The following is a 26,858-nucleotide window of genomic DNA, read 5'->3' as shown; positions in this document are numbered from 1 at the left end:
ATAGAACCTTTCTCCTTTGTGATAATCTTACTATATCAGTCTTTTTATGATACGTGATGTATTGCTTTGACTGTTCTTAAGGCTTTCTTATTTTCATAGTAAGACAATTCCTAGTACAAAAATAAGTTTCAGAGCAGGCTTGCTAGCAGCAAGTATGTAAACAATCAATGTGCTTGTTTATCCATGTGCACACAGAAAGATTTGCATCCCCCTTAAAGACCAGGATGACGCTCTGTAGCTAAACATCATACTTCTCTTTTTCAGGTGTGCGTGGAGAAAGGCACGCGGGTGTGATTGCTGCAAATGGATCGCCAGCCTTTTAACAGTGCAGCGTTCCTGAAGGATGGAAGCCGAGCGGCACCCTTCGGAGGAAAACCTCTCGTGCCCATTTTACCTTGTCCATGCCAGAACAAATCGCGTGCTAAGTTGGAGTGATTCGGAAATCTAAGATACCTCCATTGACAGTCTTTGTAGGGCCAAGGAGCTGACACCCTTCTCTGGAAGACGACAGAGATTGCCCCTTGCCCTTCTAATTGATGATTTACTGTGCTTTTCCCTGGGGCCGCAAACCGATGATCTGTAAGCGTGTTGAATTTTGAGGCAAATACTAAATATAATCAATATATAAAAATTTTAAAAAGAGAGGAAAACATGCAATGAAAATTTATGACCTTAACATTCTTTGGGGTCAAGCAATTTATCAAATTCTCTCACTCTCTGGTTTCAATTACACAGCCGTTGTGGAAGGAAGTTATTTAGCGGGTTCATTTGCCTCAGTGGGGAATGCAGGACTTTGGCCTAACACTTCACCTTCAGCACAGTCCGTTTGAGCCTCAGAACAAATTCCAATCATCACTCTTCGGGGCAAAAAGAATCTGTATGGGCGTGGCCTGTTGGAATGGGGTTTCTGTCCAGGGAAACGGTTGTCGGCAATGGCTGTGGTCGAGTAACGATAAATCCCATTTTATTGCTGAAAAATTCCAGCTTCTCTCCATGCCTGACAGCTCTCCACAGTCTCATACCCATTTGGGCAATTTCTGCACCGTGTCCATCTGGTTCTCATTGCCTTTCAACCTGCCTATGTCTGATCTAGAAAAAGCGTAGGTCAGGAATGGGAGAGGATGTGGCTAAAACGATGGACAAAACAGAGAGCTGGAGTCGTGGCTGTAGGTCGGGGTAGAGGTGAGGGAGCAACAGCGGGCGAGGGGCTGCCAGCTGAGGCACTCGCAGCCACTAGAAGGTCCAAGTAGTTGTGGATGTGAGGGAATGGTAATGACCGAGCAACCTCAGGCGCAGGCTTTAAAAAAGACACCTGTTTTCGCTTGTGGGGGAAGAGAAGACGAACACGGTGAGCATTGGCGGGTGCCAGCCAGAGGACCGCAGAGCCTAGCGGTGGCTCTAGAAAGCTTTGAAGACCACAGACAGCGTTATCAGGCTTGCTCCATATGCAGGCCAAACTCTGATGGAGGTTCTCTTTTGATTAAGAAGAAAAATAGTGTTTTGAAGAGGGAGCTGGTTGTTCCCATTCACTTTGCCTAAGAAGATGAATATTGAAACATTTCGGTCCCCTAATCACCCCGTTTAGGACGTTTTATTTATGGCATAGTAGGGCCGGCCAAAAGTCCTGTTCCCAAGTCTACATGTGATACTCTTTGGAAATGCAGGGTGTTTATAGCTTCCAAAAACTGCCCTTCTTCTCTGATGCTGAAATCCTTTTGATCCTAATTACTTAGATCTAAAATTACCCACGGCAATTAGTCAGGCCCCCATACGATGCCTCTTGGGCACGAAATAGGAAATGTATACAGTATGTGTCTAATAAAGGTATAAATAATACATATCAACCAGAATTAGACTAGGATGAAATGGTATAATTACACATCTAAAGTTTATGCGTTATCATTATTCTTTTTAATGTTATAGTTAATGCTATATATAGTTACTACGAAGAAGAGATTGTGGCAATGTGATGAAGTATAAGTAATGAAGATCTGAGCACTTTTCATAAAAATGAGTGTCAGATAAATGGTTTTGCAGGTGGGATTTGTTTGACCATCTGATACGAATTCAAATTCTGCATTTGGTTGTCCTAAGAGCAGGTAAAACTGTGTGGTCTTTGCTTAAGTCTAGAACTGGGTGGTGGTGGGGTTTCTTGTCACCATCCACAGGTGGGTTTAGAGAAAGCAGTTGTCACAGTGTCCCCGCTCCTCTTGTGACTGATCATTGCTCTGAACACTTGGTTTATTTTATTTGATTTTACTCATCAAAAGTTAAATTTTAGTTCCTAATCTGAGACCCTTAGACAGGAAATACTGGCTTTCAACATTTGAGATTATTTCTAAGTGTCCATGACAAGGGAATCCAGAGGGTATTCTAGGAAACACACCTGAAATTGTGAGTGAGTGATTTCACACGAGGGTATTGTAGGAAACACACCTGAAATTGTGAGTGAGTGATTTCACACGAGGGTATTGTAGGAAACACACCTGAAATTGTGAGTGAGTGATTTCACACGAGGGTGTTCTAGGAAACACACCTGAAATTGTGAGTGAGTGATTTCACACGAGGGTATTGTAGGAAACACACCTGAAATTGTGAGTGAGTGATTTCACACGAGGGTATTGTAGGAAACACACCTGAAATTGTGAGTGAGTGATTTCACACGAGGGTATTGTAGGAAACACACCTGAAATTGTGGGTGGGCAGGTTCACCCTGGCACTGAACTGGAGAAAGTTACTGCGTATAACATTCAAAAAACATCTCGGCAGTTTGGACTGGGGTAAACTATATACATGACCAGAAATTGAAGCATTATTTGTAAATGTTATATTGAAAGTGGCTTTTTCTGCCTACCCATCCGATGCTAACACACACATTTTCGTGTGGACACAGGTCAAGGCACGAACCTTTACTCAGTGTGACATGCCCTCGCAAATGCCTTTAGCGCCTGCCATCTCCTAATCTGGAACAAATTTCAGGTTCTTGGCTAAGAGGAATTCCCATTAAATTCTACTTTTCTAAGACGTATACATATTAAAATATGTATAAATTTTAAAATTTAAATTCTAAAGGGTGTTTAAGAAAATCAAAGAGAATTAATGGTGCAGGAGAGTGTGGGTTGACAACTTCACCCTCGGTGACTAGGTGCTTATCCCCAATGTGCACAGGCTTCTGTGTGCTGTAAAAGAAAGGGAATGGAAAGGGACCACTGATTCATACAGCCTGTGGGGTACGTGACATGTGGAAGAGGTGTTGCGGAGGCCACTGAGATATTTCTAAAATAAATCATTTGCATTTACCTTTTGCCTCGATAAAGCTGTAAGGCCTAAGGAAAGACTTCGCCAATTTAGGCGAGACATTTTGGCATCCAGAGGGTTAATGGCGTTACTGCTTCAAAGGAGCCTATTGGCTCCCCCTCAAGGATGCCCTGCAGTTGTTGTTAGAGCCATCAGATGAAGCTAGCCTTCTCAGCTAGCCCTTAGATTTGTCTGTTAACAGTAAAAATGCTATAATAAATCGGTAACATATGTTGCCAGGCAGGGCAAAGTGATACAAATCGAGAGCCTGGGAGACCCAAGCCAAGTACAATGTGAAAGAATTCAAATTTCAGTCTATTCCCTGGCTAATTACCATTTGAAAAGTAATTTGAAAGTGTTGTTACTTGCCTATACTCTTCCTCATTTTTCTTTTTCTACTTTTTTTTTTTCCTCTTCAGATTGCTTTCTTACCCAAATTATCTTCTTGATTGCCTGCCTTGCGGCTTTTGGGGGTAAGTCCCAGTTTTCCATAACCTTAAGGAAAAAACAAAGCATAACATAAAAGATGCTAACAAGACTTATGGGTCCTGATGTGTGGGTTTTGTGAAATATCCATGGGTGTGTTGGGGGGCGAGTGATGAAATAAGGAGAAGGGACTTGCTTCAGCAAGGATCAAAAGTATGTGGCAGTGGGTATATGCAAATGAGGCTCCCCCCCCCCCCCCCCAGGAAAGCCACCCTGGAATGGAAATGACAAAGCTTGGAACACACACAATCAATTATTTTCACCAAGCATTTAAAATATAGAAAATAAAATCTGCTTTGGGAATTGACTGAATATTTTATTTCGCTTTTTTTTATAGAGACATCCTTTGAAAAATGGCACAATGTAAATAGTTTTACAAAGCAACAATATGATCAATCTCTAAACTCAAATATAAATCTAAGCTTTCATTAGCTGCTGGTAGCCAGTTTAAATTGTGGTCTTGTCCACAATGTCTATCTATCTATGTATGTCCATGTTATATTAAAAACCTTTAAATGGCTTTGTAATATCAGCTACTATCTAGCTATTATAATAATTAATGGTACTGTTTTATAAATCAATACATGTATTCTTGATAAATTCATATCCAGTTAATGGTGTAATTTAAATAAAAAATTAATGTAATAAAAGACATACAGAAATGGGCAGGAAATCTTTAAAGGTTAAGAGCCGAATTTGTCTAAATTCATTCATAACCTGTTTTGGAAAAGTTTATATTTAAGATCAGCTGAGTTATACCTTGTTTCTGGAGAATGAATCTTGCCATTTCTAGGGTAGGATCTAGAACTGAATTTGTAAAATATTTTCCTTTTTAGCCATTAAGTTTTGAACAAATAGTTAAGGATGTGACAAGTGTCTTCCTGCTATTTTTCTGTTTTGTGATTGTTAAATATTCTTCAGAAAAATAGAACAAAGCAATGTAAGTCTTACTGGGTTATTTATTTTTAATACACAAAATGAATGTAAATGTCTTTTAAAAATATAAATGAACTGTCTGGAAAGCCCCAGGGTTATACATACATTTTATTTAAGGGGAGGAAAGGCTGATCAATTTGGTGAATTTCAATGTGTAGGAGTCCAGCATTTTCTCTGCTTCCTCCAGGAATGAACAGCCCAAGGATTTTAGAAAGAAGCAAAAAATGACCTGAGAGCATCTGAAATGCATTTCCACACTGCACGTGAGTGAAGAAACACCCCGGATTAGAAGAATGCATTATCACTTTAATTTTTCAAAGATGCACATGGAAGAGAAAGAAAATATAACCAGATTAAAACAACAACAACAACAACAACAACAACAACACAACTGAAGGGTGCATTTCACCAAATGCAACATCAGATCTTTCTGAATAAGACTTCCTCCGGGGTCCAGAGCAAGCCCCCTACAAAAGCGTAGCTTTCGGAATCACGCTGTCCAGTCTGCCCTGCCATCCTCCTCCGCGTGGAGCAGAAACCGTGCTGTAATCCTTTGAGTGTTTTCTGACATTTTTTCCCCCCAGCTTTATTTAGAGGAGCGAAAGGGACGTGCGCAGTAGCCTTTGACACTGACGGGTGTTTGAGGACGAAAGGGGTGGGGGAGGCTCCGCAGCCCATCATTTCAGCAACACCGCTTCAGGAACAGTTGGTATTTGCTAAAAGTTTACATTTCCAATGCAGCTAAATTTTAAGGAATTCTTCCTAAGAAAGCTGCTGCGTGACAGGGGAGGTGGGGAGATTGCACGCCAGTGGTTATATGTTACCATGCACTCGGGTCTGAGCATTTAAAATGGATTGTGTTTTTCAAGGGAACCTGCAGCAAAATCACTCCTAAGAGGCTTAATTTAGGTTTTATAGGAGGAGCATAAAAGAGACCAGGTTATAGCAACATACTGAAATATGGGGTATATTTTAAATATCTTCATTTAAAAACGTATGTTTATTTTCCCTCCTGGGATCCCTAACGTTATGTCTCGACAGAAAGCAAGGGCATGTGACATTCTTTAAAAAATTATCTCTTGGAAGGATCACATTCCAAGACAGGTTTGGGCATTTTTATTATCACAGATAACCTCTTAATTATGTCACTCTTTCCACTTGTTAATCAGAGACATTCAACACAGTTAACCACAGACTCATTGCCTTTAGAAGACGACATTATTATTAAAGATCAGAAACACATTTTATTCCTGTCATTGTATCATTACATATATGATTAGCGCCACTCAAAACCTCTCTGCTGGCTCGCAGTACATACCACCTAAGAAAATGTCGGGCTGCCTCCAAGTGTCATTACTTCAAGCTGTGCAACCCCAATAAAGCTTTAAGGAACAGATCACTTTCTTTCTGTCTCCCCCATGCCCCACTCGGTTCCTATTCAGATCAATTTGAGATTTCTTCTGCAGCCGCCAGTGCTGAGAGCAAGGTGTAAGTGGAGTAAATAAAATCACCGTTGCTTTATCAACCCTCCTAGGTAGTTTTTCTGCCAGCCAGCCTGTGCTGTTAAGACCCATAAAGTTATGCAATCGCCACTTCCTCCAAGGTTCTCTAATCAGATAATGGCTGATGTTCGGAGAGAAGGGCCCAAGGCGGTGTGGCTGGCACTTAACACTGCGGTTGGTCATTACTAGTCTGGTAGAGACCAATAAACAACTGATTACTATCCTAGAAGAAGCCAATAGTCTACATCCATCCCACTTCCTTTTCCCCCTTTTTCTCTTGACTTCTTTGGGCAGCACGTATTTGTCGGAGGGATCAGTGAAAAATAGCCTCGCAGGCACCTTAAAAATAGGAATTTTGCTCGCCTGAAACAATACCTTTTTGGGAAAGGTGAGAACGAGTCTGGGTTTTGCAAGAACAAAGCTCACAGTGCATTTGTTTCAGCCACGGACACTCCCAGACCTCAGCCCTCCCCACTCTCCTCCAACCCCCCTTTCTCCCTGTATGACAGACTCACCCGTTGCAACCAAGAGGGTTTAAAACGCAAATATTTATATTTGAACTCAGGCAATAACAAGGGCTGTTTTGCTTCCTCTGTAAGTCTGTGATAATTGATGTTTCATATCTGGGACTATGTTTCATTTATCTCTTTACACATGAAGATAGTATATAAATATGAGGTAATTTATAGAAAGGAACTGGCCATTGGAGATAATAATCCTAAATTTGAGTATTTGACTATAATATTTCAGGGCTGCAAGAGTCAAGGGTGCAGAATTCTAAACTTCTAAAGAAAACTTGACCGCAACTAGAGAATTGTTACTTTTTGAAAAAGCTTCCTGGGGTTGAATGAGGCACAGATCAACACTGGGTGAGGGGCATAAGTCATTCAAGAGGCCATGTCAACTTTTACCTATTTCACGCATTTCAAACAGATGCATTCAGCCACACATTTAAGATTCTTGTTAGAATTTTGACTTTATATTTACATTTAAATTCTTACTAGCCGTTGCAAACTACAAAATGGCAAGCAGGTCTCTAATGGCAATGGCTGTCCTTCTCCGGGGTCCACCTTCCGGGATGAGCCGAGGTCTGTCCATAGGCACTGGGCCTTGATTTCAGCACTTCACACAAAGCCAGGCAATCCTGGAGCCAAACAAACAAAGGGCGTGTGAGTGATTTCATTTATTTTGATAATCCTGTGTCTGCACAGGGCCACTTTGCTGTCTTTGTCGCAGTGAGTGACAACAATCTGGCCAACTCTCTCTGAGCTGCACTCAACAGTGACAAGCAAATTATCAGAGGCCCTGCACTTCTTATTATCAGAGAAGAAGCCATCAGGGGGACGCACGGAGGATGCCTCTCCCTTGTCACTATTTGTCAGTGGGACAAGGGCCACTGCTATGGGGAGCTGACAGGTAATTTCAACAATAACAATTACTCCTATTACTGGCGTCATAAACAATTCGTCCAAGGCATGACAATAGCAAAGCTCTATAATTCAATGCCGTATAAATAAATGCCAGCAGGTAACAAGTAATTTAGCTCCAATCAAGCTTCCACCCCGGCATTCATATTGTTATTGCAAGAAAATGGAAAATTGAAAAAAATTCAATATGTTAATGAATTAAGAGCGGTTCAAGGGCGACGAGAGAGGAGTTGAAAAGGGAAGCCCAAATTATTACAGTGTCATATTTGGTGGCAACCTGGGGCCAAGCAGCAGTCTAATGACTTTAAGACTGGAAGGGGAGCCTGGGGTGCTAGCTTAGATTTAAGCCTGGGAAAATGAGCTGTGTGACATCGTCTCTGAGAAACAAATCTGTCTCTCCCTAGCTTCTTCAGGATATAAACAGAACTATGAGAATGTAGATATAGCCTAGCATGTTGCTGCCTTTTTTTTTTCCCCACCTGAAATATTTCCTATGAGCTGGAATAGGAAGGGAAATGTTCATCTCTTTAAGGAAGCATCAGTAGCACCTGCTTCCTTTACACGGAATGCCATAATGAAACTCCTTTAATAAGGCTTGAGATTTTTAAATCCAGGCTGGAGGTGGAGCAGCTGCCTTCACTTTCACACTGACCACCCTTTGGCGGGGACGGGGAGGGTGGTGCAGCCTTTTAGACATAAAACTTCCTGATCAAACCAATTTGCAGTTTTCGAATTCGTCCAGCAAAGACAGTGTACCCTCCCCGTGACAGCCGCGGAGGGATTGAGAGTCTCTAATTAGGGGAGCTGCGGAGCAATTAACGCACATCAGATTCCACTTCAAGTGCCATTCCAGTTTTTCCTCTAAAAATGAATGGACTTTTCCCCCCTTTTGGTGTGTGTTTCCCCTTAAGGCAATGTTGATTCAAATCTGCTCAAGATGCATTGCTGCACAGCTAAGCATCTTCTTGATTACAACCCGCCACACTCCTAACTGCCTTCATTCTCACTGCCACCGATACTTTGTCAACAGTCAAATTACACCACGCTGATAACAATGCATAATGCTCGTCCTCCTCCCAGGCCGTCGGGAGGGGGCTCAGAAAGGAAAAAAAAAAAAAAAAAAAAAAAAGGGATGTTTTCATCTTTCCTGTTTCCAAAAGGAAGTTGGTGTGATCAGCCCTGATCCCTGCCCCAAGTCAGGCAGGCGCGCCTTCCTAAAATTTAATTAGGTAATTAAAAAAAAAATAATAACAGAAGGATGACATGTGAAAATTCCTCCTGGCAGGGGACAGGGAGGAAGAACCGGCAGATCTGCAGCCAGAGTTGTGCTGAGCACTTTGTTCAGAGATGTTTTCAAGGGCGCACTACTCTGGGTTAAATACCAGCTTTTCCCCTCTTCACTTATGGACTGTAAACACTGGAAGCCTTTCTTGAACAGACAGTATTTATATTGTGCGAGAAGTTTGTTTAATGGCCGCATTTGCCAGAATTCGCAAAACAGCTCAGAACCCAGAAGACAAATGACTTTTTGGGGGTGTGTGTGGAGGGAGCGTGGGATTGCATATTGCGGATAAACTTAGACGAGTTTTAACTGTTATTTATCCTACTTGCTGGCTGCAGATTGGTGTGTCCCAGTCTTCCGCTCACTTGGGAGACATTTCTCACTGAAAAAATGAAAGAAATGCTAAATTCAGTCTTTTAAAAGTGTATCCACATATAGATATGTATATTTATATATGTATATATGTATATATATATATATATATTATTTAAAAAGGTCAGATTCAGAACAAAACCAAGAAAATGAAGCAATGTTACGGTGTCCCATCAGAGTCTTCAGAGTGCTAATGTTTAACTGGGTTGACATAGTCTTCTGGGCACAGAAGTATACTTTCGCTTATATGTTTTGAAAAAATTATGTGTTCAACTACAAGAACATAAATCTGTAGAATATATATTTCATTGTCAATATTCAGGTCAAAGCCCACTTTTCAAACTGCACCCCCATCCACACCCCAATCCCGAGTTCAGCATTTCATGTGGCTTGCTCATAAATAAAGGCATTTTGATAAAATCAAACTCTGTGTCTTTTTAAATCATAAAAACCTAGTGCAGTCTCATCTGAAAACATTGCCAGAGGACTGCAAAGTGAAATTTAAGGAGAGAAAACTTGATTACATAATGCAATCCAGCAGTAATCAATTTTCCCTTCAATATCTTGCTTTTGTTTTCAAAATGCTAAATAAACAATACATAACGCACCCCCCACCAGCCCAACTATGGAGGCTCTGTGCTCAAATAACAGGAAACATATTCAATTTTCCTAACAGAAGATCGTTCATTAAGCTGTGCCACATCAAATAAAACTTTAATTTCTCCAGCATCAGAGACGCAGTGAAAGCAATTGGAGAAGATGAGCCATATGCTACTTCCATCAGCAAACACATATTGCTCATTCCCCCAAAGTTTTCTAATTCTGCTCCCCAGACCTGTGTAATATAGTTAATGTGCTCCGAGAGCAGCGAGCATGAGCTATCTAGTGTACACTTCTAATACTGTATTTAATGGGAAATAATGAATCATAAAAGCCTCGAGAAGACGGCTTTTGCTAACCTAAATCTCAGCTGTAATTTCGTTGTTCTGTGCCTAAGATGCTGTTTGCCCTTTCAAACAACAGCAGTTGAACATAATTACGCCGCTTCCAACCCGAGCTTGAAAAAACAACCCTCATATAACAAGTTTCTATTAACTCCCGAAATCCCGAATTTAATGGCACACTGACACAGACAGACGTTGGGTTAACGGAGCACGTGTCCTTTTCAAACCCAAACAAGCATTTTTCTTTCTTCTTCTCTCTGGTCAGACGGTTTAATGCTCTCCTGCCCCCTTCTCTAGCCCCTGCTTGCCTCTACCCCACCCCCACCCGGTGCAACAGGAGTGGCATATGTAAAACTGAGATTTCTTTTGTTATTAGCCAATTTGACATTTGCCTGGCGAAAGGCACACTACATGGGAACCAATCAGTTACTCAGAAGAAATGCCTCCACTCTGATTCCGGCTACCAAGATGAAATAATTTAGGCAAAGGAAGCTTTCAGCCTCCCACCCATGCTGGCCCCAGAATGCCGCTTGTGTAATTAAGGAGAGGACCAAAAACTGTGGAGCTTTTGGTGACTGTATGGCGACACACGGGTGACAAGCCCAGTGTTTCCTTTTCTCACTTTAAGCTGCTTTTGGCTGGTCACCGAAACAAAAAACGCACAGGCTCAAATGCAGGAGTTTACAGGAGGCCGAACCTTCCTAAACAGATCTGGGGGCCCAAGCTTTGTTCATCTTTAGAGAAAACTCGTGTTCAACACCCCGCCACCCCCCCCCCCCCCAGGTTGATGGTTTCCGTGTTTCTGTTTTTCAAGTTCATCCAATCAATATTTTACAAACATGATGCTAATTTAAAACACCATCAAATAACACTGTGGATACATATTGAAAACATATTTTAATGGTTTGGTTTGCTTTGGAATCCTATGAACCAAGGACAATTAAATTAAAAAAGAGACTTTTAAAAGTTAGAGATTGCCTTTTTTAAAAGCTTATTACAGTCAGCACGGTACATGGCTGCCTCTGAAGCTCAGCTCACTTGATTGCCATCATTAAAGTTGCTTGTTCGGGGGGCTGCTCCAAGCCCATTCTTACTCTTATTCACTTGAAATCTCTCTCCCTTGAAACAGGGGGGGGGGGGGGGAATGAGAAAAAGAATCATTGTAACTAGCGAAAGAAAACAGTTGCCAAAAAAACGTGTCCTTGCTCACGGAGACCCGGGTATTAAACCACAAAAAGACCAACAGGTAACAGAACTACAGCGACATCTGAAACACAGTCAGAAAAAAGGAAAAATGACAAAAACAAAGGAGCAGTCCATTGATTATATCTCATGAATGCCTTAAAACAAATGTTTAAACAGTTTTCTTGGACCCGTGCAGCCAAGCCTGCATGCTCCGCTGGCCTGCAATGACAATGGTCTATTGCAATGTAAAACACGCTGGAGGATAAAAAGGTGCTTTTTGTTACCATTTTATCAAGGCTGTTCATCTTCAAGCTGCGGGCAGCGTTTTGCTGGAATTGCAGATATTTCTCTGTCCAGGCGCCTTTGTTTGTGCATCTCATTTGCATATATTTATCTCCAGCTGAGGGTGCCGCTGCTCATTAAGGGCCTCCCTTCAGATTATTTTGTAAGCCAGCTGCTAAGAGGGATTTCACCTGTGGTGACTGAGAAAAGAGGGGTGAAAAACTAAATTCTTCATAAAAAAAGAAAATCTTCGGAGCGTCTTCCCCCTATAAATGGGCACCATTTGTGTTAAACGGCCTCTTGTCATGATAGATGCCTCCAGGGGTCAGGGGTTAAAGTTGATTTGAAGGTCAGCAGTAAAACAACAGATAAACCAGACGCCAAACTGGTTCCTTAGCTGTCGGTGAGAGCCGTGGTACAACCAGGTCCTGAACCTTTTTCAACCTCTAATAAAACAGGGGATGAATCTGAAGTGGATCAACCAGGCCCCCGAGGAAGCAGCTCAGAAAAACACAAATAATATCAATATCAGGCAGCACCGGGAACAATGGGGCATTTCTCTGGGCTGCATGCATGCTGCTATTGTTTCAAGGGCTGGGGAATTAATTCCACTTATTTATTTAAGGCGTGTCAACTCAGTGCCTAAACCTGTTTCAGTGTCAAGATGAATAAAACTTTTATGGCTCATAAAATAGAGCCATTCATCTCAATGTTCTTTGTGGTGCGTGGATTTTTTTTTTCCTGGCACACTGAGCTAGGCCTCTGCTCAGAGACAGATACCTCGGAACCCACTGCTAGTGTAATCCGTACCATGTTAGAGACAAAAACTGCCTCCGTGGCCAATGAATTTCGACAGACAGGAACTGGTGCAGCATCTCAGCGGCCATGCACAAGTCCCCCAAACTCTCCGCGCCACCCTGCAGGCCACCATCCTGCTGTTTACAGGGCAGGGGCTCTTTATCTTAGGGGAAAGTGCCCAGAAATGACAGCAATGAAAAGCTAGTCACCTAGAGGATCAGGTGTTTCCTTTCGCTTTTGAAGGCCAGCAGCACTGGGTGTTTGCCCATCTCCTTCCCACCATTTTTATCGCACCACATGCGTTTCTTGACTGTGTGGTTCTTAATTTTGTGTCTGATTTTCAGCACAACTGAAAAAAAAAAACGCCTTCTCGGGACTTTCGTGCTCAAGTGTTTGAAGCTCAGCTGCAGAACTCTGTTTTGAGTCCCCGAGAGCTGATGTCCACAGGAGAGCACCCATGAGCGAGTTCACGTCTCGAAAGCGCCATGCAAACACATGTGTTCCTCAGGTGCCTATTGGAAACGAGCCCAAGACACGTGATCTGCAATGTATTTCAGTTGAAACGAGAAGCTCGAGGCACACGACGTCATTATAACAGCGAGCTCTGGTATCTTTCATAGGAACACGATGGCCTTAAGAGGAGCGAAAGAAAGCCATTTGGTGACGCTTCATGAATTTCCCAAGCTCACCCTCCATACTGCCCGTGGCTGTGTTGCGATGAAGGTCGTGCTGTGGAGGATGGCACCAGATTACTTTGTACCCATATCAGTGGCAAGCGGTTGAGTTCCACACGGGCGTTGACCTCCTTGCTTTGCGTGCGAATTTTTAAAGGATCAGTTGTCGTCTTACCATGCTGGGCGATTTTTGATTAATTCAGCTGGCGCACAAGGCTTTCCTCTTGAATTCGAGTTTTCCGAGCAAAGCCTTGGCTGGAGAGTGTCTTTACAGACAAGTTGCGTGCGTTCACAGTTCGCCTGTCTACAAAGGTACCAAGCGGAGGAAGGGGGATCCAGTTTTGGGATACAAGAAGATGCTCCAAATTCCGCCGCTCTCTACTTCCTGTTGCATCTACCTCTCAGATCACCATTGCTTCTCGAAGGGGTGGCCACCTCGAGGAAGTAGTCCTGTTTCAAACTCCAGTGGCTTTCAAGTGGGCCAACAGGGCCGAAGAAAAATAGCTCGTAGCCACACACCCTCATTTAAGCATGAAGCAAAAAGATTTCTTTTCCCCTATACCCAATTACGGCGTTCTAAAAGAAACCAGAAAACCCACAGCTCGTCTTAGTTCACAGAAGGAGAGCCCCACATGTGGTTGGGGAAATTTTCTGACTTATTAAATGTTGTTTATAACCTCATTTCTACGGACCCTCTGCCTTCCCAAAGCATTTTATAGCTCCCTCTGTAACTGACTTACCAATTTTCTTCTGACCTGCTTTAAATTTAACCCCACCCCTACCCCAAACTCAGAACCTTCGAGAAGCCAGGATGAAGCAAAATTGTAGTTTATTCACTCCAGCTCGGCACTGAAATCCTCCTTTTTCTTCTTCTAATCTAATCGCTAATTCCTAAGCTTGGCCAAATAGTTAAAAATGTTAAGTGCTAGCAAAGCCTCCCCCTCCCCCTCATATTTGTCTCTGTTTATGGAACGAGTCCCAGTTCCCTCCTGTTCTCCTGCAGCCCCGGGTCTTCAGGTCAGAACACTGTAAATACACACAGCCTGGCTGGATCCATAAATCTGAGTAAAGGGCAGGCTTATATATTCAGATAAACGCGGGCGTGCACGGGGACATGGAGTTGGGGGTGGGGAGAGAGAGTCTAGGTTCTACAGCCCTGTTCAGAGAAAATTATAACCGATCCCGAGTATTTAGTGAGAAAAGAAGAAAGAATTACGTTGGAAAGATTTCTCTCTCTCTCTCTCTTTTTTTTTTTTTCTGATGGAAGAAGTTAGAGCGGCTTCCTCTCAGTTCCTTTGAAATTTTCCCACCTTGCTTATATTCACACCCTTACCAAACGCATCATCCCGGGCAATCAAGGTAAACAGCAAGTTGCAGCTATCTGGTTCCCTTGTCTTTTTTTTTCTTAACTGCATTGTTCATGCTTTGATACTTCAGTGTGCTGTGACTTGGAATCATTTTACCAGTTCTTGACTGTAATTTTTCAACCCCAAGGTCTTTGACTAAATAACCCCGTTGTTAGTCCCTGCACCGAGTCCTAAGGAAAATATGCTGGAGGAAGGAAGGTGTGACAGGGAGATAAATAGATGGCTGCAAATCGTCCTGTCTTCAAGGCCTCTGCTCTACGGTGGGGTCCTAGCATTTTCTGATGTGTTTTTAGATCTTAAAATTTCCCAGGACCCCTGAAATACCACTCTTTTCAGGGTGTGTGCCCTCTGCCCTCTGCCCCTATTCCTTAGGGTATGAAGCAAAGTTGGAACTTTTTAAGAAGTTGTATATAGATTCAGAGAGAGGGAGAGAGAGAGAGAGAGAGAGAGAGAGAGACAGAGACAGAGACAGAGACAGAGAGACAGAGACAGAGAGACAGAGAGAGAGAGTTGAGTTGATGTTTTCTCCTAAGAGTCATGGGCTTGCTAGGTGAGGGGTCTACCATGGAGCTGAGTCTCCAGCCCTCCAGTCCTTCGGGAATGTTCTTTTTACTGTGCTTGGATGACATGCACATGAATGACATGAATGCTTGGATGAAATGAGCCACACCACAGCTTTGCTTTGGACATATCGATCTAGGAGAATGATACTCTTAACCTTGTTTCTTGAAGTTGGTATTGTTTAATGGTATATACTTAAATGTTTTATCTGGGTGGCTGGAGAGATGACTCAGCGGTTAAGAGCACTGGCTGCCCTTCCAGAGCACCTGGGTCCAATTCCCAGCACCCACACGGCAGCTCACAACTCTCTGCAACTCCACTTCTGGGAGAATCTGATACCCTTGTACATGCAAACAAAACACCAATGCATATAAAATAAAAATAAATAAACCAATTTATTTTTGCTTTAGGATGATTTGTGTTCCTCAAAAGTAACTTCTTTCCTTGGATTGCACACACAGTAAAAATTTTATGTAGCTAAGAGATGTCATGGGCAAATTGCTGGGAGTAATTGGGCCTGGAGCTCCAATTGCTGCCCACACTTTTCTCAATGAAACCCTTATGTGATGATCATGATAATGATTATTATTACTTCTTATTGGGAACTTATTTTTATTTTTCAATTTTTATTATTTATTTGTTTACTTTCAAGACAGGGTTTCTTTGGGTAATAGCCTAGTTGTCCTGGAACTAGCTCTTGTAGACCGCGCTGGCCTTGAACTCACAGAGATCCGCTTACCTCTGCCTCCCAAATACTGGAATTAAAGGCTTACACCACCAACTTCCCGGCTGGGCACTTATTTTTAGAGAGTAATGTTTTAATTGCTCCAAATAGCTATAAATGTTCACCTTTACAAGAGACAAAGGGGCTGTCACTGTTTCTGTCCTACAACGAAAACCTCTGATTTGGAAAGGAGGGCAACAGGCCAGAGCACACATCGCAGCTCAGGATCGGGGCCTGGGTCTACTGGACAGCCTTCTTCTGAGTTGCCTTCTGATGGCCTTGGGTTCTGTATCTTCATGATGAGGTCTTGGGTGGAATGCTGTTTGCTTAGTGGCTGGTGGTAATTTTCAGTTTGGCAGGATCTAGATGCACCTGAGAGACAGGTCTCTGGGGGATTTCTTCATCTATGTTCACTGATGTGGGAAGAAGCTCCATCTTAATGATCACTGGGCAGGAGATTCTGGCTGTATAAAGTGGAGAAAGAGCCGAGAATCATGAATGCGTTGGTGTCTTTTTTGGTGGAGGTGATGCGGCCAGTTGCTTCAAGTTTGGGCTTTCTTGGCTTCCCTGCTGTGATGGTCTGCCTTGTACTGTGAGCCAGACAAACTTTCTTTTTTTTTTTTTTATCTATTGTGGAATATTAGTTTAAGATGTGTTACATTCATTTATGCTGTGGAATTTTTGTCTAATGATGCAAAGATATGTTGCATTCTTTTGTGTTGCATTTGTTTAACTCTGTGAAGCTCTGTTACTTTGCCTGTCTAACACATCTGATTGGTCTAATAAAGAGCTGAATGGCCAATAGCTAGGCAGGAGAGAGAAATAGATGGGGCTGGCGGGCAGAGAGAATAAATAGGAGGTGAAATCTAGGGAAAAGGGGAAGGTTTGAGAAAAGGAGAAGAAGAGGAGCATGCCAGGGGCCAGCCACCCAGTCACCCAGCCAGCCATAGAGTAAGGAGGACAGAAAGATATATAGAATAAAGAAAGGTAAAAAGTCCAGAGACAAAACATGATTAAAGAAAAATGGGGTAATTTAAGTTAGAAAACTGGCTAGAACCAAGTCAAGCTAAGGCTGAGCATTCATAAGTAAGAATAAGTCTATTTATTTTGGAGCTGGGTGGTGGGCCCCCATGGAGTTAAAAAAAATCAACCACAGCGAGCAACATGGAAAGAAGCTATGATGCCTAACAATAATGTTTCTCATCCACTTTGACTTTCCATCCATGCCTCCACCTGAGGTTCAACATTGCAATTTTCCTGACTGCCCAGCATCTTGGTTAGGTTCCAAATGTCCTCTGGACCTCAGATCTGAAGTTGAAGTCCCCCATTCTCTACTGGCCTACTTCTCCTCAGTGACCAGAGAGAGCATTTAAAGGGATTTTCCTCTGTTTGGAGTCTGGGCTAATGGTTATTAAGCTGTCTCCACTCTCTCCTGTCATCTGCTGTGTTTACCAATCTGTCCAGCAGAGTAGTGAGCTATGCAGTGGCCATCACAGCAGAACTCTCTGGGTTCAAAGCCTGGCTCTCCTCCAGCCTTAGGCAGGTCACTCTGCTGCTTGATGATCTCATAGTAAAACAGGATCTGACACAATACTTACTTTAGAAGGTAGCCTGCTTTAGACTCTTGGGATTGCTTGATTGAATGATGAAACTGACAGCCAGGCTGCTATTTCTGCTGTCGAGCTCTTCCACGTGCAATCTGTCTTCCAGGATTTTAGACGGAAATGAACAATAAGCATGGTGCTTTCTCATTTAAAGTTCTTCAAGATTTCCTATCTCCCTAAATCTAACTATTGACCAGGCAAAGATCTTTACAATCTGCCTCCAAGTGGCCTTTCTGGGGTCATCCCTTACTTTGCCCTTTAAGTAATTTGGATCCTTTAGCAATAAAAGAATTATATCTTGCTATTTTTCTATAATGCCAGATTCTCGACCCTGCCTTGCCCTCTTCCAGTAAGGCCTTTCTTTTCCAATTCTGTCTCTTGAGAGTATACTTACTGTAACATGAGGGGTCTGCTCATTGGGGTTTCTGTCCCACCCAATACTCCACAGAGTAGTCACAGAGAAAATCACAAAGAGATCTCCATATGTTATCAAACTGATTGGCCCATTAGCTCAGGCTTCTTATTAGCTCTTGTAACTTATATTAACCCATTATCCTTATCTATATTAGCTGCATGGCTCGGTACCTTTCTCAGCAGGGCAGGTCACATGTTGCTTCTTTGGTGGTCTGGGCAGGAATTGAGGGAGCTTCCTGCTTCCCAGAATACTCCTGTTCTCATTGCCCTGCCTCTACTTCCTGTCTGGTTGACCCACCTATACTTCCTGCCTTGTCAATCAGCATTTATTTAAAACATGATTGACAGAATACAGACAATTTTCCCACACTACTACTTACCTTGTACAGTTCAGGTCACAAGTCATCTGTATTTTAGGGCAGCATAAGTTAAGTTAGTCATTTTTATATGTGCACTATTTTAGAATCTAACATCATATGCTTTGTAGTTATTTGGCTGTAACTGGGATGTTGTCTTTTGTTCATATAGTGAGAGTTCCTCAAGTTTAGATTGGCATGTAAAACATGACTTAAAGCATATGTCAATCAAATATCTATAATGCTGTTACCAAGTGGAGTTGATTCCTGTAAGCTTAAGGTAATAAAGGCAATGAACATGTATCAAAATTAAATTAAAAATTCAAGCGCAATTATATTGTTCTGACTGTCTTCAAAATGAAGCCATCAAAGTCTCTCCTAGTGCATGTGCTACATTTTCTGAGAGCATAAGAAAGTCAGAGATGGCAATCCAAAGAAATATCAACTTGATCTCATGTGTCTCTATTTAATTCAATATTTCGCTGGAAAAGAAGCCTGCTTTTTTGCTTATCTACTCTGACTTTAAGCATATTATCTCTTGGGAGGCAGTCGAAGTGGTTGAGAGCCTAGCCTCAGGATTCATAACGCTAGATTGAAATGCTGGTGCCGTCACAGCCCTCTCCTCATCCAAGACGTGGGTAGCACAGCATCATCGTGCAGCAGAGAGGGGCTGCAGGTGCCAGGGGTCAGCACATGCAGCACAAGAGGGGAGCCTGACTGATGACTTGCGCTTTACTAACACCAGTACTGGTCGTTAATAGGTGAAGCAGCTGGACTCTCGGTAGGAAGGCGAGAGCTTTCCATCCTTGAGGAGCAGTGTGGAGAGGTGGAACAGCCTAGCAAGTGTGAGAGATCTGGCCCATTGCCAAAGCTGCAACTAATTTATGCATTTCTGGCATCTCTCCAACACTTGAGCAACTCTTTGCTTCGTTTTATCACTTTACACATGGAGTGAAATCTAGGAACAAACCCTGGGTTTGCCTGAACAGACAGGAGGCTTAGCTCTGAAACTGTCCTGTCTGCATTTGCATCCCTATAAGCCACATAAGTGTGAGCCGTGTGACTATGGGCACACAGTGTGAGCAATGTGACTGTGGGCGAGTGATGCAGGTGCCAGCGGTGTGACTGTGGGTGGGCTGTGTGAGTGATGTGACTGTGAGGAAGTGGTGTGAGCAGTGTGACTGTGGGTGGGCTGTGTGAGTGGTGTGACTGTGGGCAAGCAGTGTGAGTGGTGTGTCTGTGGGTGGGCTGTGTGAGTGGTGTGTCTGTGAGGAAGTGGTGTGAGCAGTGTGACTGTGGGTGGGCTGTGTGAGTGGTGTGACTGTGAGGAAGTGGTGTGAGCAGTGTGACTGTGGGTGGGCTGTGTGAGTGGTGTGACTATGAGGAAGTGGTGTGAGAAGTGTGACTGTGGGTGGGCTGTGTGAGTGGTGTGACTGGGCAAGCGGTGTGAGTGGTGTGTGTGTGTGTGGGCTGTGTGAGTGGTGTGACTGTGAGGAAGTGGTGTGAGCAGTGGGACTGTGGGCAAGCAGTGTGAGCAATGTGACTGTGGGTAAGTGGTGTCAGCAGTGTCACTGTGGGCAAGGGTGTGAGCAGTGTTACTGTGGGTGAGTGATGGGAGAAGAGTGACTGTGGGCACACGGTGTGAACAGTGTTACTGTGGGTGAGCAGTGTGAGCAGTGTGACTATGGGTGAGGGTGTGAGCAGTGTGACTGTAGATACACAGTGTGAGCAGTGTGACTGTGGGGGAGAGGTGTGAATGGTGTGACTGTGGGGGAGGGTGTGAGCAGTGTGATTGTGGGTACACAGTGTGAGCAGCGTGACTGTGGATGAGTGATGCAGGTGAGGTGACTGTGGGCACACAGTGTGAGCAGTGTGACTGTGGGCAAGTGATACAGGTGGTGTGACCAAGGATGAGTGATGTGACTGTGGGGGAGGGTGTGAGCAGTGTGACTGTGGGTACACAGTGTGAGCAGCGTGACTGTGGATGAGTGATGCAGGTGAGGTGACTGTGGGCACACAGTGTGAGCAGTGTGACTGTGGGCAAGTGATATAGGTGGTGTGACCAAGGATGAGTGATGTGACTGTGGGCGAGTGGTGTGAACAGTGTGACTGTGGATGCGTGATGCAGGCGGTGTGACTATGGATGAGGGGTGTGAGCGGTGTGACTGTGGATGAGTGATGCAGGCGGTGTGACTGTGGATGAGGGATGTGAGCGGTGTGACTATAGGCAAGCGGTGTGAGCGGTGTGACTGTGGGCACATGGTATGAACAGTATGACTATGGGTGAGTGATGCAGGTGGTGTCACTCTGGGCGAGCGGTGTGAGCAGTGTGATTGTTGCGAGTGGTGTGAGCAGTGTGGCTGTGGGTGAGTACCTTCATTACTGAAAGCTTCTGTTTCACCATCTTAAAACTGAGGGACAAGAGGATAAATTTTCACTTACAGCTATTTGAATTAATAGACAAAGCAATCACTTAACATGCTTATTCTGGTGACTGTTGTGTAGTAATGCTTAATATCTGCAGGCTGCTGTTTTTGTGTTGGGTGTTGTATGAGTTGTTTTTGTGTGTTGCAGTGACAAAATACCACACAGAAATATGGGTGAAGATTTTTTCCTTTTTAAATCTATTTTTGCTTTCTTTCCTTTTAAAATTGAAAGTAGATTCTTTATTTCTACTGTAACTTCCAGTCACAGTTTTTTCTCTGTCCTATCCTCCCAACTCCTCCCAGTACCCTCTCCCCCAAATTCACCCCCCCCTGTTTTTCTTCAGAAAAGAGCAGGCCTCCAAGAGACAACATCCAAACACAATAAAACAAGATATAGTGATACAAGGCAAAAGCCTTCATGAGGCTGGACAAAGCAACCCATTAGGATGAAAAGGGTCCCAAGAGCAGGCAAAAGAGTCAAAGATGCCAATCCTACTATTAGGAGTTCTACAGAAACACCAAGCTAACAGCCATTATATATATATATATGTGTGTGTGTGTGTGTGTGTGTGTGTGTGTGTGTGTGTGTGTGTGTACAGGGGACCTTGTGTAGACCCTTGCAGGGCTGGAGCTTGCTGCTTCAGTCTCTGTGAGCCCCTATGAGCCCTGCTTAGTTGATTCAGTGAGTGAGCCACGTTCTCTTGGGGTCCTCCATATTCTTGGACTCCTACAATCTTCCCTCCCCTGCTTCCTTGGGGTTCCTGAGCTCTGAGGGGGAGGGAACCAATGGAGATCTCTCACTTAGACTCTCTGTGTAATGTCTGGACGTGGGTCTCTGCACCCACTCACCATCTGTTGCTGCAGCAGGAGGAAGCCTCTCTGATGATGGACAAGACACCAATCTGAGTATAGCAGAATATTATTAGAAATCATTTCATTGACCCCCCCCCTTTATTTTTTCCAGTCATGTTTAGTTCTACCCTAGGTCTCTGGGATATCCCTCTCTGGTTCCTGGCCATCCAAGCAATGTAGGGTAGGGGCTCCCTCTTCTGGTATGGACCTCAGGATAAACAAGACAGACACTGACCACTCCCTCAAGTTCTGTGCCACCATTGCCCCAGCACATCCTGCAGGCAGGGTAGAGTGTAGGTTGAGGGTTCTGCAGCTATGTTGGTGGTGTCCAGGTTTTTGTTTCTGTAGTGTGCAGAGCACCTTTCCTCACCAAAGAGACTAGAACATAGGGTGAAGGTTCTATGCTTGGCCTCTGCATGTTCAATGAGTTGTGTGGATGTTGTTGCCTGCAATGGGGTCCCACGGTCAGCTTTCAGAAAGCAGCTTTCTGTCCCAGCATCACCTTGGGTTGTGTAGGGATCTCCATGGGATCCCTTAAGCCAAAAACTCAACTGAATGCAACCAAGTCCCACCACTGAAGCCTTGCCTGGCTACAAAAGATGGCCAGTTCAGACTCTGTATTCTTCAGACTCTATATCATCCATTACTAGGAGTCCTCATTAGAGTCCACCTCATAGTCCTCATCTTCCTAGAGTTCAGAAAGTTTCCAATGTGCTAGGCTTTCACACTGCTGCCTGATTGCCCTTCAACTGTCTCTCCCCAAACTCTCTTCCTGTATCCTCCCCACACTGATCTCTCTGGCTCCTGTCCCCTGTCCGCTGTCCTACACCAGACCCTGTCCACCTGGAAAATCTATTCTATTTCCTCTTCCCAGAGAGATCCATGTGGTCCCCCAAGAGTTCTCCTCTTTACCTAACCTCTCTAATTCTATAGGTTGTAGCTTGATTATCAATACTTAACAGCTAATATCCACTTGTAAGTGAATACATTCGAAGTTCGTCTTTCTGGGTCTGGGTTACTTCCCTTAGTATAGTTTTTTTTTTCTAGTTGTATCCATTTGCTTGCAAATTTCATGATGTCATTTTTTTTTTAAAAAAAAGTCAAATAATAATACTTCATTCTATAAATCTATCCCATTTTCTTTGTCCATTCTTTGGTTAAGAGACAATAAGCTTGTTTCCAGTCTCTGTCTATTATAAATAAATCTGCTATGAACATAGTTGAGCAAGTGTCCTTATGGCAGGATAGAGTGTCATATGGGTATATACCCAAGCATAGTATAGTTGTATCTTGAGGTAGATTGATTCTCAATTTTCTGACGAAACTCAGTATTAATTTCCATAGTGGCTGTACAAGTTTGGACTCCCACTAGCAATGGAGGAGTGTTCCCCTTGCTCCATGTACTTGTAAGCATGAGTTGTCACTTGTGTCATTGATCTTAGCCTTTCTGACAGGTGTAAGATGGAACCTCAAAGTCATTTTGATTTGCAGTTCTCTGTTGGATATGGATGTTGACATTTATTTAAGTGTTCCTCACCTATTTGAGATTCTTCTGTTGAGAATTCTCTGTTTAGATTTATACACTGTTTTAAATTGGGTTATTTGGTTTGCTGATGTCTAGCTTCTTGAATTCTTTATATATTTTGTACATTATCTCTCTATCAGATGTGGAGTTGCTGAAAATCTTTTCCCATTCTCTAACGTATCTCTTTGTCTGATGGACAGTGTTATTTGCCTAACAGAAACTTTTCTGTTTTGTGAGGTTCCATTTATTAATTGTTAATCTCAGTGTCTATGCTTTTGCTGTTCTGTTCAGGAAGTTGTCTCCGGTGCCAATGTGTTTGAGACTATTCCCCACTTTCTCTTTTATCAGGTTCAGTACATTTGATTTTTTGTCAGATATGAAAATGTCTACCTCAGTTTTCTTCTTAAGTCTGTTTGCTTGAATATCTTTTTCCAAACCTTTACCCTGAGGTACTGTCTATCCTTGATAGTGAGGTGTGTTTCTTGTGTGCAGCAGAAGGATGAATCCCGTTTTTGCATACATTCTGTTATTCTGTGTCTTTTTATTGGGGAATTTAGACTATTAATGTTGAGAGATTCAATGTCTGATGACTGTTAATTCTTATTATTTTTCCTTTTGTTGTTGTTGTTGGTGTGTGTGTATGTGTGTTTCCTGTCTTTTGATTTTGCTGTTGTGAGATTATTTCCTGTGTTTTCATGGGTTTACTTAACTTCCTTGGGTTGGAGATTTTCTTCTAGCACCTTCTGTAGGGCTGCATTTGTAGGTAGATTTTGTTTAGATTTGACTTTATCATGGATTATCCTATTTTCTCCATCTATGGTGATGGAAAGTTTTATTGGGTACAGAAATCTGGGCTGACATCTGTGGTCTCTTATAGTCTACAGTATATCTGTCCTTGTCGCTTTTAGAGTCTCCATTGAGAAGTCAGATGTGATTCTAATAGGTCTACATTTATATGATACTTGCTCTTTTTACCTTGAAACTTATAATATTCTTTCTTTGTTCTGTATGTTTAGTGTTTTGGTTATTATGTGGCAAGGGAACTTTCTTTTCTGGTCCAATCTATTAGGTGTTCTTGTATGCTACTTATACCCTGATAGGCATGTCTTTCTTTAGGTTAGGAAATTTTTCTCGTATGATTTTGTTGAAAGTATTTTTTTTTTTTGGTCTTTGAGCTGGGGTTCTTTGCCTTCCTCTATTTCTATTTTTTCTAGGTTTGCTCTTTTCATGCTGTCTGAGATTTTCTGTATGCTTTGTTTAAGGAACATTTTAGGTTAAACATTTTCTTTGACTAATCTATTCATTTCTCCTATTATATCTTCAACACCTGATATTTCTTTGAGGAAATTATTCATTTCCTGCAAATGTTTGTTTGTGTTTTCCTGAACTTTGAGGGATTTATTCAATTTCTCTTTAAGAATGCCTATCATTTTCATAAATTTGTTTTTAAGGACCTTTCTTGTTCTTGGTATATTCAGGGCCTACTGCAGCAAGCTATCTCAGCCCTAGTGGAAACCTATACTTTAACTGCTGTTGATTGTGTTCTTATGCTGGTGTCTAGGCATCTGGGTTTGGAGTGATTATAGGTCTAGGTGCTGATTTCTGAATTTGTCTTTGTTGGGTAGTCATTTTATTTATTGGTTTCTGATTCTTCTCTGGATTTTCAGAATATGTTGGTTGTGTGTTTCCTGTTTCACTGGCCTGCTTGACTGGTATGTTCATGGGGAATGCTTGCTGCTGTTGAGGCTGGGGGATGGGGAAGCCGGGGTAGATGGTCTATTGCATTGCTAGGAGAGACCCTGAGGATGGGTTTGGGAGAAACAGAGAAAGTGGAGAAGGTCTGTGGGCAGTCTATCTGATCATCTGGCAGGCGTGGCCTGTGGTTGATCAGGAGGTATCCACTTGAGCTGGGGTCTTGAACACAGTGAAGAGGGAGGGAGATGAAGAAAACTGTGGGGTCTTTAGGAGGAGTGGACAAGGGGAGGGGAGGTTGCAGCGGTGTTTTGTTGTGCCACTAGGGGCAACCCTGAGAACTAGGTCTGGGGGAACAGAGAAACTCAAAGATTTGTTTTGGTTCATAATTTCAGAAGGGGTTTGGTCCCTGAAAAAGGAAAGTGCAGGGTGGAGTATCTCTGTCTGTGGTGGTAGCACCAGAAACAGAGGGGGTACATTTAACCTTTGGAGGTCCATTCCTAGTGACCTACCTTTGCCACCCAGGCCCCACCCCTTAAAGACTGCATAGCCTTCAAAATAGTACCACAAGCTGAATATTCAAAACATGAGCTCCTCAGGACTGAGATCTCAACCTTAATAGATATTCTACTGAGATATTGTTATTGTGCAGATTCTGTGTATTTTGATTGAAAGACATTGGATATGCAAAGAGTATGAAGAGATTTATACAGATTAAACATAATGGGATGACAGAGGGTGTCTCCCAGTAGTAGAGCTTGTGTTTAGTGTGTAGAAGTCCCTGGGTTCAACATCTCACGCCAAACTAAGTCACTAAATAAAACAAAACAGCAGACACCCATCATATATACACCATTCAAATGAACTGTATTCTCATCATCAAAGGCTGAGTAAAACAAAAGTACCCTCCTCCCAACCAAGCTCCAGATTCTATGAACTCAACTTGCTGGTGAGCACCCAGGAGCCTTCATCTCTTTCAGCCTTTCCTTCTAGATCATTCCATTCCTTTTGACTCTCACTGACCAGCAGAATTTCCCTTGGCCCAGGATCCATAATCCTCACAGATCTGTGATTTGCTCAGCACTGATCAGAAAGCTGCTTCTGCTTTTTTACCTTTATTGAAAATAGATTTTTTTTCTCACATGGTATATTCTGATTACCATTTCCCCTCCCTATACTCCTAGTTTCTCCCACTTCTCCCATCCGAATCTACACCCTTTCTGTCTCTCATTAGAAAACAGACATATTTGAAAGGATAATAATACAATATAAGATAAAACAAAAGCTATCACACTGGAGTTGGACAAGATAAAAAGAAGGAAAAGAGCCCAAGAGAAGGCACAAGAGTCAGAGACCCACTTGTTCGCATGCTTAGGAATTCCATAAAAAACGCAGAACCAGAAGTGACAGTGTATACACAGAGGGCCTGTGCAGACTCTTGTAGACTCTGCTTGCTGCTTCAGTCTCTGTGAGTCCATAAGTGCATTGATTCTGTTGATTCAGGGCCCTTATTTTCTTGGTGTCCTCCATCTCTCTGACTCTTACACCCTTTCCACTCCTTTCCAGCAAGCTTCCCTGAGCTCTGAGGAGGGGTTTGATGGAGACATCTTATTTAGGGCTGAGTATTCCAAGGTCTCTTGCTTTCTGTATAACGCCTGGCTTTGGATCTCTGCGGTGGTTTCTGTCTGCGGTGGGAGGCTGCTCAGAGAAGAAGCTTATTGTAGCAGATGGGGACTAGTGCCGAGACCCACAGACAACGGCTGAGTTGTGGATACTGTCAGTCCTTGAGACTCTCGGTCCTAAATGGGGAGATCTCCATCAAATCCCCCCTCAGAACTCAGGGAACCCTGCCGAGAGGAGGTGGAAAGAGTGTAAGAGCCAGAGGGATGGGGGACACCAAGAAAACAAGGCCCCTAAATCAATGTGAGCAAAGCTCCCATGAACTCACAGAGGCTGTGACAGCATGCACAAGGCCCACGCGTGTTCAAGCCAGACTAAAGCTCATCACCGAGAAGAGGAAGGGAACACAAAGCTGCATCCATACCTAAAAAGTTCTTTACAGTTCATGTCTGCTGGAAAAGGGAAAATCAGTTTTCTCCAGTAGACTGACACTGGGCACATCAACCACACTTCGGGGTAGGCCCCAGGCTCA

At 43.1% G+C, this 26,858-nt stretch overlaps 2 long non-coding RNA genes across 2 annotated transcripts; one reads left to right on the top strand and one right to left on the bottom strand.

Annotated features, from left to right (window-relative positions):
- The first annotated feature begins 269 nt into the window (after positions 1-269).
- LOC146893933 (uncharacterized) lies at positions 270-5,352 on the top strand. Its single transcript, XR_015738609.1, has 3 exons — positions 270-579; positions 3,717-3,770; positions 4,907-5,352. It is a non-coding gene; the product is annotated as an uncharacterized LOC146893933 (long non-coding RNA).
- Positions 5,353-5,504: 152 nt separating this feature from the next.
- LOC146893932 (uncharacterized) lies at positions 5,505-13,987 on the bottom strand. Its single transcript, XR_015002811.2, has 3 exons — positions 11,716-13,987; positions 9,256-9,312; positions 5,505-7,365 (listed from the first exon to the last, which is right to left on the bottom strand). It is a non-coding gene; the product is annotated as an uncharacterized LOC146893932 (long non-coding RNA).
- Positions 13,988-26,858: the final 12,871 nt, after the last annotated feature.

This window comes from Myodes glareolus, chromosome 8 (assembly GCF_982192425.1).
Source record: "Myodes glareolus chromosome 8, mMyoGla1.1, whole genome shotgun sequence".
Classification (NCBI taxonomy): Eukaryota; Metazoa; Chordata; class Mammalia; order Rodentia; family Cricetidae; genus Myodes; species Myodes glareolus.
This window is presented reverse-complemented; position numbering and strand designations above follow the sequence as displayed.